The sequence below is a fragment of the Lagopus muta genome, chromosome 5 (assembly GCF_023343835.1).
Source record: "Lagopus muta isolate bLagMut1 chromosome 5, bLagMut1 primary, whole genome shotgun sequence".
In the NCBI taxonomy this organism is placed as follows: Eukaryota; Metazoa; Chordata; class Aves; order Galliformes; family Phasianidae; genus Lagopus; species Lagopus muta.
In genome coordinates this window covers 65227918-65237339 of record NC_064437.1, presented here as the reverse complement: position 1 = coordinate 65237339, position 9422 = coordinate 65227918, and positions in this window count along the sequence as shown.

Genomic DNA, 9422 nt, shown 5'->3' with positions numbered 1-9422 from the left:
GGGGAGACCTCATTACTCTCTATAACTACCTGAAGGGAGGTTGTGGTGAGCTGGGGGTTGGTCTCTTCTCTCGTGTAACAGTGATAGAACTAGAGGGAATGGCCTCCAAATGCACTGGGGAGGTTCAGGCTGGACGTTAGGAAATACCACTTCTCTGAAGGAGTGGCCAGGCGCTGGAATGGGCTGCACAGGGAGGTGGGGAGTCACCGACCCTGGGGGTGTTCAAGGAACATTTGGATTTTGTGTTGAGGGACGTGGTTTAGTGTGAGCTATTGGTGATAAGTTGATGGCTGGGCTGGGTGATCTTGTCAGTCTTTTCCAACCTTGGTGATTCTGTGATTCTGTGAGGAAGACGATGGCTGGTGCTGCAGCCCCTAGCTGACCCCCCCTGGTGCACCATGAGGCCATCCATCTCACTCTATTGCCATTACCTGGGGCAGAGGCTGACCTGCTGCAACTTCATTTTAGGGACCAGTAGAGAAATTGGTGTGTGGCTGTTTTTTTTTTCTCTTTTTTTTTTTTTTTCTTCTTTCTTTTTTTGTGCATGGATGTGCTTTTGGGATGAATTAGATGCCTTTATATGCTATAAATCAATGGGTGTATGTAATTTGGGTAAATTGAAATCACAATAGCTAATAATTCAGTTAGCCTTCTGAAATAGGTGTGTGTGTCTGTTCATTTCCTAATGAGCAAGGAGTCAGCCTCTGCCCCAGGTAACAGCAGTAGGATGAGAGGTCACGGCCTCACGTTGCACCAGGGAGGGTCAGATTGGGTATCGGAGCAATGTCTGCTCCAATGTCTGCTTGTTCCCCATTACATTCAAAGAGCTGTTTAATTAAAATCAAGGAACTAATTACTGTTTATAACCTCTCTAAAGTTTTGAGCTCAAATTCATAAGAGTGTGTTGACAGAAGGAGATCCAGACAGCTGTGATCTATTTGCTGTGATGTTTGTTTTGCAGCCAATAAACCTGCTTAAAGCTGTTGTACACTTGCATGGGCTTATCATAGGATGACAGAATGGCCTGGGTTGGGAGGGACCTCAAGGATCACGAAGCTCCAACCCCCTGCCACATGCAGGGCCACCAACCTCCCCATTTCATAGCAGCCCAGGCTGCCCAGGGCCCCATCCAACCTGGCCTTGAACACCTCCAGGGATGGACGGGGCATCACAGCCTCTCTGGGCAGCTGCTCCAGCACCTCACCACACTCATAGCAAAGAACTTCCTCCTACTTTTCTCAAACCATTTCTCTGTTCACTTGGAAGCTTTCAGTGTTAAAGCCAAACGTGTTTTGTAGTGAGGTGGGGGCTGCGTCACGCTGGGAGCCTTTCCAGAACGCAGAGTTCTAGTGCCTGTCACTTGTGCTGGGCACCAGGACGGTCCCAGTGCTACGCACTGTCTCACAGGATAGCAGTGCTACACAAGCTGCAGGGCAGGCACTCACACCCTGCTGTGTGCTTCTCAGAATCAAGGCACAGCCTGTCTGCAGCAGCTGCTTCCAGTTTAAAGGCTCAGCGCCATGTATTTGAGCTGCACTGGGAAGAGAGTGACGCTTTGCTCTTGCCACACTTTGCAAGGAAAGCTCCTGACGGCGATGTTTCCAAATGTCCTCCCAAAATAGCACCCTGCCCAGGCAGCTGCTCCGTGCCCCCTGACGTACGCAGTGCGAGTTATGCTCAAAGTGTGCTTGTATTAAAAAAAATGCAGTGTGAGCCACAGAAATGGCATTTATTGTAGAGGGATATGCAACTAATTGGCATGGAATCAGTTTTCAGTAATAGATGTATGTTATATGCTAATTGACATAATAACATCTGATTAATTGTAGGTGAGAAGAGCAACAGATTTTCCCCATGAGACTTTTGTCTGTCTTCCAAACACCAGAGGAAACCTGTGGTTCAGAAGCTGCAAAGTTACCGTACAGTGATCCTTTTAGCTTTACTGCCTGCATTTCTTACCCTCTGGTTGTCAATATGGCACAGAAACATATGCTGAAGTTCAGTCCTCATGCTTCCTTACACCCTTATGACGTTGCTCAACTTCTGTTCCCTAAGGGCCCTGCTGAGGGCAGTGCATCGTGTCCCCTTGCTGCCACCAACCTGTGTGCCCTGCAGGACCCTGCCATGCCAGGGACAGCTCTTCCAGGAAGCAGCAGCCTGACCTTTCCTCTTGACTCTCACTTGGCTGCTGCTGCGTGTTTCCTTTCTGTGTTATGGATAGCTTCTGTATGAGGGAGCGGAAGGAGTGATGGCACACGGTTTGCTCTCTGTTTACACCTGCAAAGGCCCTGGTTGGTCACAGCTTCTGGTCCCGCACCCCCCTCAGTGAGCCTGACCTCGACTGAACCTCACGTAAAGAAGGAGCAGAAGGGGAGAATGGCAAGTGTGGTGTGTGCCTGTGGTGCAGGGGCAGCTGGGATGGGAACTGCACACAGCTAAAAGCAGAGATTTTCTCCTCAAATAGAAAAAGAAAAAGATACTCTCTGATAGCTGAATCAGCCCCGAGAGAAGAAACTCTTCTATTGTGTTTGTCATGCTGTGATCCGGTGATTGCTCTCTGGCACTGTAAGAAAGGAACTTGAGCTCAACCAAAACTTCAGGCAGCTTCTCAGCACTGCGTGAGTGCTTCTGTACAAAGCATTGCTTTAGTAATGCCAAAATCATTGCTTAATGGAGGGCGTCTTGGTTGCTTTGCAGCCTGATCGAGGAGGAACAAGAATTTCCCACTAAATTACATCAGTGCAGATTTCTGCATGAGAGATGTTGTCTTATTTTCCCTCCCTGCATGGATCAGCTCCTGCCTGTGAATGTGAGCAATGCCAAGCATTCTTCCTCGCGGGCGTCACTGAGAGCTGGGTCTGTGAGCATAGCCATGCTAACAGGTTGTTAGTGTTGGAAGAAAGGATGGTAGTATTTGCTGTGCTATAAATTATAATTGAACTGCCTCTGCTTCCTTACTCCCTTTCCTTTTTGGCCTGCCTTAGTGCATTTTGTGTTTATTCCTCAGGGATTTGGTCAATTCTTATTGTCTTAATTGGGATTTTGCATGAGCAGTCTGAAGATACTGCCTTGTCTTTGCTGTGTCCTGTACCAGCACTCCTGCCTCTCTCCAGGCCCCTTTAAGAGATGGTGGCAGTGGGCTGAAGATGCTCTGGATGGAGCTAATAGCCTCCATGCCATCTGTAAGGATTTAATTATCTTAGTTGCCTTACAGTCTACATATAACAAGCTTCCTTGTTTTCTTTAGTTGGTCTTTCTCAAGCTGATCACAGCTTTTAATATATTTTAAATCTTTGCTTGTAGGGAAACTAAGCAGTGTTAGAGTTGTTACTGCACACAGCTCTTTCAGGGATGTCATCTCACTTTGAGCATCACCTTGCTGTCCCACAAAACAGTGGTTGGCAGTAGCCAATATCAAGTTTGGAAATTATCTCCTATTTTGTTCTTTATGGCCCAGTCTGTATAGGTTGGGAAAATGTCCTTAGCTTTGTTTTGCCTGCCCTCTTCCCCTCTTGGATAGCCTTTAGCATAGCACAGTGTGCCTGCCTGGCAGAATGGCAGCAATTTTGACCAGTGCCATAACCTTCATGTCTTGTCGTGTCAGTCCACGCGGCCTCATGGTTGGTAGTTGCCTTCTTCATCCAGCAGTGTGGCCTAATCTGTCTTTGCTGTATGTTTTTCCTTCTGGACTTGGACCATTCCTCAAAGTCTCTGATGGCATCTAAAGAGTTCACACTGTTGTTTGAGAGCCCAGTGCCCCACTCTCTCCAGGTGCCCCTGGCAGCAGATGTGCAAACGCTGCCCATTGGCCGCAGTCACCGCTCTGCTGGGTGCTGGGTGCCCTTTGGCCAGCACTCACGGGAGCCGTGATGCTCAGCTTCATTCTTCAGACATAAAGTCCTTCCTCTGGATCCTCCTTCCTGTCTTCTGTCAGTGGTACCAGTGGTGGAAGGAATGTTGGTGGTAATGGCTAATGTTGGCTTGCAGTTCTACTTGGAGGTAGGTTGTTGCACCTACTTCCTCAACTGTGAATCTTTGCACTTGTAGCAAAAAAAAAAAAAAATCTCTTGCAGCAACTCTGTGTTTTTGCATCTGTTTGCATTTCTGCCACACTTGGCTCAGAGAAATAACTTTAAAGCATGGAGGACATGAAGGGTGAAATGCCTGGAGAACAGAAGGAATGGCTGTGGACTCAGGCTTTTTGAATATATCTAGATTGTGACAGCTTGGATCAGAGCCACCCTTAATTTTGAGTTCAGATAGTATGTTCTGTGAAGATGTAAATCTGTTTCCGTGTTTGAGTTATCTTCAATCAAGGTAGAACAGTGCCAACAAGCCCTGAGTGTTGTTCCCTGGGTGTGTTGGCCCCACCTGCAGCCGGCTTCGGTGTCCTCAGAAGTCCTTTGCTACGTGCCCTCTCCATGCACAGCTGTCCTTGTTACCCGCGTTGTGTGTGGGTTATTTGCATCAAATCCAGTCTTGCTGCACACTTGATTCCTCTCGGTTCTCTTTGAGGCTGTGGCTCCCTCTGACAGAAGCTCTGTGCTGCCCATTGCCCCCAGGCTGCACTTCCAGTTGCTCAGCATTGCAGAGGTGCTGCCCTGTCCCAGCGGGGGGAACTGAGCGTCTTGTTGCATTTCTGCAGTTTAAGCCAAATATTTGCAACTTTGTTCATGTAATGAGGAACAAATAAACCTCTCTGTTGTCACTGGCTGTGTTCTCCAATTTTGTTTTCTGTTGGTGGGTTAGAGGAGCACACGGCCATCTCTCTCTTGCTCAGGTAAGGCTTTGTTTTGGGGGCAGTGGGTGCCACTTACCTGTGACATGCCAGCCGTCCAGAGATGAGCACCTTCCTGATATTTTGATGTGAACTTATCATTTGGTTTGAGTGGAATTGCTCATAGAATGGAATCATAGAACCATAGAATGGCCTGGGTTGCAAAGGAGCACAGTGCTCATCCAGCTCCAACCCCCTGCTGTGTGCAGGTCACCAACCAGCAGCCCAGGCTGCCCAGAGCCACATCCAGCCTGGCCTTGAATGCCTGCAGGGATGGAGCATCCACAGCCTCCTTGGGCAACCTGTGCCAGTGCCTCACCACCCTCTGGGGGAAAAACTTCCTCCTCATATCCAACCTCAACCTCCCCCGTCTCAGTTTAAAACCATTCCCTTTTGTCCTGCCTCATCTCTGCTCTCAGATTGAAATAGAAAGGATCTGGATTTCACAGCTCTGAGAAGACGGATGTCAGACACAGAAGTGAATCACTCATCTCTGTGAGAGTGAGACTTCAGTTCTGTGACACTTTGCTAAATGTCAGCGTCACATTCCCACCCAGCTGCAGCTGCTTCATTCTGTGCAAACGCTATTAAGGCTTCAGAACACCTTCAGACATCTCTGGGTTTGCCCGGCCTCACCCAGGTTCTAATTGCAACTTGTGCATTTTCCAGCGGAGAAGGAAAGTTATAAAGCTGTCACAGGTGAGCCGTGAGTCACTGCTTCAGGCAGGTGTGGCTGCACGACTCCGAGCCTTTGCTTTGGGACTGAGAAGTCATTGCCTGCCTTCCAACAGCAGGGCATGTTCAGTGTGACATAGGATTTAGTCAACCTCAAAATATTCCCTCCTGCATCAAGCTCCTGTGGCTGCTTCATGGGGCGGAGGTGAAGAGAGGAGAAACACTTTGGTTTGAAGAAAACAGTGTTTGAATTCTACCGTAAACGCTTCAGTAAGAGGAACGCCTGTTTTATTTGAGCACAGCAATATCCAGCCAAAAGCAGTACTTCAAGGACTGATACGTAATGATGAATGAAGGAAACAGCTTTTTTTTCTTGCTGCAGCTTTTCTATATTAAGGTGAAGAAGACCAGAATGAAGACAATGGCTTTTTTTCCTTTTTCCTCTGCTGATTGCTGGGGAGGATTTCCGGAGGGGCAAAAGACCAAAGGGCTGCATGGAGCGAGTTGGTGTCTGAATCATAAACAAGATGAAGGAGCCCTTCCACTTCCATTGATGTCTGCTGCAGGACGTGCGTGCTGTGGCAGCATGGTGTGGTCTGCCTGCTCTCCAGCCTTTGATAGGGGAAAGTGTGAAGTGAAACTCATAAATGTTTGACCTTTTCATTATTTTTTTAAGAGTTGGGACTAGACAAAGTGTTGAAATCCTTTCATGGGTAGACAAGCACGCTGCCTGCTCTTTGTCCAATGGAGCGATGTTGAGGTTGGTTGGCTTCCAGACTAATCATCCCTTTAAGATGTTTGACAGTAAGAATTAAAACTGTACCGAAACCAACGTAAGAATGTTTAAGCCGTGGTGACACAGTGGAACAAATGCAGTGTTGAAATTAATGAGGCTGATGGTGCTAGAGCCACGGCTGGTTGGAAGGCTCAGAAAGCGTGCTTGAGATGGCAGTGGATGGTGCTGACAGAACACATGTCGTCATACAGGCTCTATCTGCTGCAGTTTTAAGTATCATCACAGAATCACAGCACGGCCTGGGTTGCAAAGGAGCACAGCACTCATCCAGTTCCAACCCCTGCTGTGTGCAGGTCACCAACCAGCAGCCCAGGCTGCCCAGAGCCACATCCAGCCTGGCCTTATCAGAGCTCTGTGAGTCTCTCTGCTGGGAGCTGGGTGAGCACCCAGTGCTGCTGGCAATGCAGGAGATGGTTGCACGCCTGCAGAGATGTACTGTACTGTACTCCCACTGGTGCTGGGGAGGATGGGGCCATGCCTGGGTGTGCTGGTGTGCTCCTTCAAAGTCCTTACTGACCAAAACGTTATGAAATTTACACACATCTGAGGTCCTCCAGAATGGTAAAATACATTTCTGTCAAAGAAGAGCAAAGGAACACCATTGATTATTTATCATCGTTACCGTTTGATCTCTAAAACTTGGCAGGGAATTGATTTCCAAGCCTTTAGGCAGGGCTGGGGCTCTACTCACGGCTCAACCTTCCTGCTCATACTGATACTGAAAGGAAGAACCTTTGCCTTCCATCCTCCAGTGCTGAGTGAAGCACTGCTGCTAAGCATGGGTTTACCTTGGGAAGGAGCCATGGCAAACAGTGGGCTGGAGAAAAGCAACACGGGCATCATGCTTATTTCAACTATTTAACTACCCTATATTCTTACCACAAGCTGATAAAAAGTTTACTGCCACTTCTTGAAGTTTACTGATGGAGATGGAGTATTCTAGCTGTGCTGTTCTCCTTGGTGGCGGTGCTCCCAGCTGCATGTTTGTTCAGATGATCACCATCTTGCTGCTGATGTCAATTCCAATCAGCGTTGCCTGAGCTCGTCAGTGGTCCTCCTGCTTCCAGCACTTCAGCAGCTGCTGTTGTCCTTGTTGCACAAATCCTGCATATCAAAGCCTGATGTCACCTTGTGTGTACAATAAATACCCGCTGTTGAAGAGTTCCAGGGAAACCCCAAATCCCTCTCGAGCGCCGCAGTCCCAAGAATGATCCCAGGGCCCTCATGGCAGCATCTCTTCAGCCTCCCCGCACCAGAAGAAGCAGTTACAGCCCAAGTAATTCCTCTGTCTCTTTCTGAGCTCACAGAGAAACTTGTTTCCATTTCAGATTGGGATGCACTGCCCCGAGCAGCACGCTGAGTCCTGCCTGCCAGGCCAGCCTTGCTCAGGGTTGCTCTGTTCTCAATCTGATATAAACCTCGCAGTTATTTGCCTTCCAGATACTGGGTCCCTATCCCACATCCAGCGCCAGGCTTCAGGCGATCTGACAGGAGCTGAAGAAGTAGGCGCTTCTCCTCTAATCAAAGCAGTCTCTTCTCTTTGGAGGTGCAGAAGATGTGGGAAGCAGCAGGGAGAGCTGGGTTTGCTCTGGAGTTACTGGAAATTCTCTTTATGGAAGCCTTTTTTTTTTTTTTTTCCTGGAATTTGAGCTGCTTAGAATTCAGAGGAGCAAAATTGACTTTGAAGCGCAGAGCCACGTGCTGCATTCAGAATAGGCTCTGAACTGGGGAAGAAGGTGCTTGTGTGGATGTGTGTGGAAAGAGCCATGGCAACGAGGCAGGTTTCAGTGCTCTCCTGCCTGTGGAATGAAAGGAGAATTCTTGATCCTGCAAGAGGAGCAAACTGGTAAGGCTGAGAAAGCTGCCACCTCCCAGTGAGGCTGTGAAAAGCTCGTTGCTTCTGAGGAACGGGGCAAGATTCTCTGTCACAGAGTCACAGGATGTTGGGAAATACATCTGAGGTCAAGTTCAACCCTTCAGAAGATCCCTGCCTGAAAATGGCGTTGCAGCTTCCATGGAGGCGGTCGCTTTCTGCCGACTCTGCATTCCCCTCCACCCCGTGGCCGTTCTGCTGAGCATCAGCAGATGTTGCTGAGATGTGGAGAGGGCAGAGCACGGAACAACACACACACCAGCAGCTGGAAGCGGCCTGAGGGATTGCCTGGGGCTGGGATGGATGGACCCGAGGGCTGAGAAATCCCATCTGTAGGGGGCTATGCAGAATTAGCCCAGTGCCTGGAACAGCCCGAGCGTTGCCCAGGGCGTGGGATGGGGAGGAGGTGGTTTAGGTTTGCTCATCATCATTGTTCTTAGAGCTGAGATGATGTGGACTCCTTGTTTTTTGTTCAATGCGGTGACCTTGCCTTTGTGCCTTACCTGTTCTTCCATGGACACTGAGCTTTTATCCTAGCCCTTCCAGTGATGCTGATGGAGATTTATGTTTGTCCTTGTGTTCAGAATTCAGGCTGTGCTAAGTGTGCTCGGAGTGCTGTGTATCCTGGCAGCGACGTGGATGGATGCTGCACCCTGACACCTGTGCAGCCGGACAGAAAATGAAGCTGGCTGCTGGCAATCAGGATGTCATGCTAATGCATTCCTCACTGAGCACCGTTTGGGTCGTTTGTATCAATTTAACGCTGTTTAATCTAAATAAATTACCAACTGTGCGTTCCAGGGTGTTATCTCTCGGTACCCAGTGGTGAGAACATTGCCAGCTGGAATGACTGCGTGGTTCACAGGTTGTATATTTACACTGATAAGGGAAATTTGGCTGAGCACTGTGGAGATCTGAAAGGTAGCACAGGGTTTTATCTGCAGCTGTGACCGTAGAGTTTCAAATATTGATTGAGGCTATAAGTGCTATATTTTGATTTCATTTCAGCTTGCTGGTGGGCTGCAGTGGAGAATACAAATACGCTGTAATCCATCAGACGCATACAGCGTTAAAAAGGATTTTTGTAAGAGTAAGACTTTGCAGTCAGATTTAGACCTTGGATTATTAGATATTGAAATACCGCATTGTTAAAGTAGCATCTTTTTCTGCATTGCAATTTCTTCTTTTCTTTAATGTGGTTTACCTGACACTGGCGCTGAACTATTGCGTTTAATTTGCTCTTCTGCTCGTAGGAGAAACCCGTTTGCGATGTAACTTCTGCGCTCAGGGTACGCGGCGCT